The sequence below is a fragment of the Grammomys surdaster genome, unplaced genomic scaffold (assembly GCF_004785775.1).
Source record: "Grammomys surdaster isolate TR1022 unplaced genomic scaffold, NIH_TR_1.0 114737, whole genome shotgun sequence".
Lineage (NCBI taxonomy): Eukaryota > Metazoa > Chordata > Mammalia > Rodentia > Muridae > Grammomys > Grammomys surdaster.
This window is the reverse complement of record NW_021612711.1, coordinates 3,374-7,110: the sequence shown is the minus strand read 5'-3', so window position 1 is coordinate 7,110 and position 3,737 is coordinate 3,374. Positions and strand designations below refer to the sequence as shown.

The 3,737-nt window shown below is 38.6% G+C and overlaps 1 non-coding gene across 1 annotated transcript; it reads right to left on the bottom strand.

The window, feature by feature from the left end:
- Positions 1-3,257: 3,257 nt before the first annotated feature.
- LOC114635642 lies at positions 3,258-3,395 on the bottom strand. The gene has a single exon (XR_003713505.1). It is a non-coding gene; the product is annotated as a small nucleolar RNA SNORA17 (small nucleolar RNA).
- Between the last annotated feature and the right edge of the window lie 342 nt (positions 3,396-3,737).

The following is a 3,737-nucleotide window of genomic DNA, read 5'->3' as shown; positions in this document are numbered from 1 at the left end:
GATCATGGAAAGAGAAACTAAACACACACACAGTGAAAGTAACAGAAGTTATGAACCAAATGGACTTAACAGATATCTGTAGAACAATTCATCCTAAAATAAAAGAATATAGCTTCTTCTCAGGACCTCATAGTGCCTTCTCCAATATTGGCCATATGATTGGTGACATAAATGGCCTTTATAGATACAAGAAGATTGGAATAATCCCATGCATCCTGTCAGATCACCAGTAATCAACACTAGTTTTCAATAACAACAAAAACAACAGAAAGCCCACATACACAAAGAAGCTGAAAAACAATCTTCTTAATGATAACTCCTTAATTCCTTCTTGGTCAAGGAAGAAATAAATTAAATACTTTTTAGAATTTAATGAAAATGAAAGCACAACATACCCAATCTTATGGAACACAATGAAAGCAATGCTAAGATGAAAATTCTTAGTTCTGAGTACCTCCAACAAGAACCTGGAGAGACCATAGACTAGCAGCTTAACAGTATACCTGGAAGCTCTAGAACAAAAAGAAGTAAATACACCCAAAAGGAGTAGATGGCAGGAAATAATGAAACTAAAGTGTGAAATGAATCAAGTAGAACCAAAAAAAAAAAAATATACAAAGAGTCAACAAGACCAGGAGCTGGTTTTCTGAGAAAGTCAACAACATAGATAAACCCTTAGTGAGACTTATCAGAGGGCACCGAGACAGTATCCTAATTAACAAAATTAGAAATGAAAAGGGAGATATAACAACAGAAACTGAGAAAATTAAAAAAAATCAGAACCTACTATAAAAAACTATACTCAACACTACTGGAAAATCTGGATAAAATGGACAATTTTCTAGACAGATAACAAATACTAAAGTTAAATCTATATCAAATAACTCATTTAAACAGTCTCATAGCCCCTAAAATAATAGTTCCAGTCATTAAAAGTCTCCCAATCAAAAAATGCCTATGACCAGATCAGTTTAGTGCAGAATTCTACCAGACTTTCAAAGAAGACCTAATACCAATACTCTTCAAACTCTTCCACAAAATAGAAACAGAAGGAACACTACTCAATTAATTCTATGAAGCCACAGTTATGCTGATACCTAACCACAGAAAGACTCAAGAAATAAAAAGTACTTGAGACCAATTGTCCTTATGAATATTGATGCAAAAAAACTCCATAAAATTCCCAGAAACAGAATCCAAGAATACATCAAAACAGTCATCCATCATGATCATGTAGACTTCACTTCAAGAATGCAGGAATGGTTCCATGTATGGAAATCCATCAACATAATCCACTACATAAACAAACTCTGTTCGGGTTGAGCTGCTGCTCTGGTCCATGGATCAGGGTCTAGCAAGAGAGAGAGTGAGGATGGAGGGGAAAGAGATGCAAAGAATGGCGAAAAGACAGAAAGTCTGATCAAATCTCCTTTATTGAAGGAAATCTTGGGTATTTATATGCTTTTTCATGTGTCTTGCCCTTGTGGACAAGCAGGGGAACACAGATGAAGCCACTTTGCCACGTGCCTTGCAGCCATGAATACCACATGTGCCTTGCAGCTGGGGGCACTAAACAGCAAAACAAGATATATGAGAAAAACAAGATGTTTATCAGAGTGTGCTCAGCTGTTGTGGGCTGTTGAAAAATAAGTCTCTTGTCAGGGTATATGGCTTGAGATGTGTGCAAAGATGATAGCTGCTTTCTGCTAGGAGTTGGCTCCCAACAAAACTCAAAGGAAAAAAACATATGATTATTGAATTAGATACTAAAAAATCATTTGATAAAATTCAACATTCCTTCACATTAAAAGTCTTAGAAAAAAATCAGGGATTCAAGGCCCATACATAAACATAGCAAAAGCAATATACAGAAAGGCAGTAGCCAGCATCAAAACTAAATGATGAGCTACTTGAAGCAATCCCACTAAAATCAGGTACTAGACAAGGTCCAATCTATCTCTGTCTATTCAACATAGTGGTTTTTAACCCACCAGAATCATTTGACTAAGTCAAAAATCTGATAGTTCCTTCTATCTTGTATATTCCCTTACAGCAGGATAGTCTTCTGTTAATCCAGTATGTCCTTTAAATATACTATTAAAAATAGAGACTAAATACATTAGAAAAATCACGTACAATTTTAAATATTTGAAAAGAAATTCATTCAATGGAGACATACATGTGGTCTGACCTTAGACATCTGGGGACACTGGCCTTGTGCTAAGTGTTGGGATGAGTAAGTCTTGCATCTGTGCCCAGCAATAACTGGTTCCTAATGATTTCCATGCTCTCACTGCACAGCCTTGGCCTTCTTCATATACAAGCCACATCATATGCCATTGTCATTGCAATCAGGACTCAGGATGGACATGGTGGCCCCTGCTCAGTTTCTTGGGTTCTTGTTGCTCTGGTTTCCAGGAAACATGAAATAAAATGGGGATTTCACTGTAATTAATATTGACTGGCATTTGGAGGATGTCCTCTTTTATCATTCTTACCTATGTGGATACTCATTATGTCTCCACTCCTGGGTGCCAGATGTGATATCTAGATGACCCAGTGTCTATCTTCCATGTCTGCATCTCTGGGAGAGATAATCACCATCACCTGCCGGGCAAGTCAGGACAGTAGCAGTTATTTAAGCTGGTACCAGCAGAAGCCAGGGAAATCCCTTAAGTCCCTGATCTACTATCCAACCAAACTGGCAGATGGGGTCCCATCAAGGTTCAGTGGCAGAGGATCTGGTTCAGATTATTCTCTAACTATCAGTAACCTGGAGTCTCAAGATATGGCAATCTATTACTGTGTACAGTATGATGAGTTTCCTCCCACAGTGGTACAAGTAACAACATAAACCCCATGGACACAGAAGTGAGAGGCTTGGCTGCCCATCTGCTTCTCCTTATGAGTCACCCACTCTAAATATTTTCTAGATGCTACAGGGCTCTCTGAGAGTTTGGGGTCATGTCAGGTGTCATCTTAGGTATGCTATGCCCTCCTCATGCATTATGGTCTCAGACATGTGGTTTTAACGGGATAGCTCCCTATATGGGCCCCATGGTACTTGTCTGGTGGTCACCTTGGGCTCATTCCCCACCTTGTCCACCTGAGCAGCCCTCTGAACATATTTTCTGTTTCAGGCTCACTCATGCTAATGGACCTCATTATAGGCAGGGTCCCTTTAGTCACTGGCTTCCCATCCAGGAAGACTGACTGCCTCATGCAGTCAGGCTGTCTTAGGCTTACTTATCTTGGGGAATGTTAGGCTACTGATCATTCAAATATTCATTGGTCAGGACAGTGAGCTGAGCATAGACATAGCCTCTCTCTTGACTGCCTACTACTGACACTCGTATGACACACAATACACATCTGCAATGCCTGTGGGAAGCAGGAGTGCACCACAGTCTTAATCACTCTAATTTTATATAACAGAGAAGAATAAAGTCAGAAGTCTAGGGTTCCAATTTACCTAGTTATGCTGTCCTTTGTCTAACTCCATAAATTGTAGACTGAGTTTACCAGCTTTTGAAACTCTTTCAGGAATATTATATGCATTACAATGAGTTTATTAGCAAATTGGAAATAATATACATTTAAATCTTGTTTATTGGACTGAAGAGAAAGCCCAGTGGTTAAGAGCATTTGTTTATGTTGAAAGGGACATGGGTTTGATTCTCATCCCCCATATAGTGACATATTTCTTTCTTTCTTTCTTTCTTTCTTTCTTTCTTTCT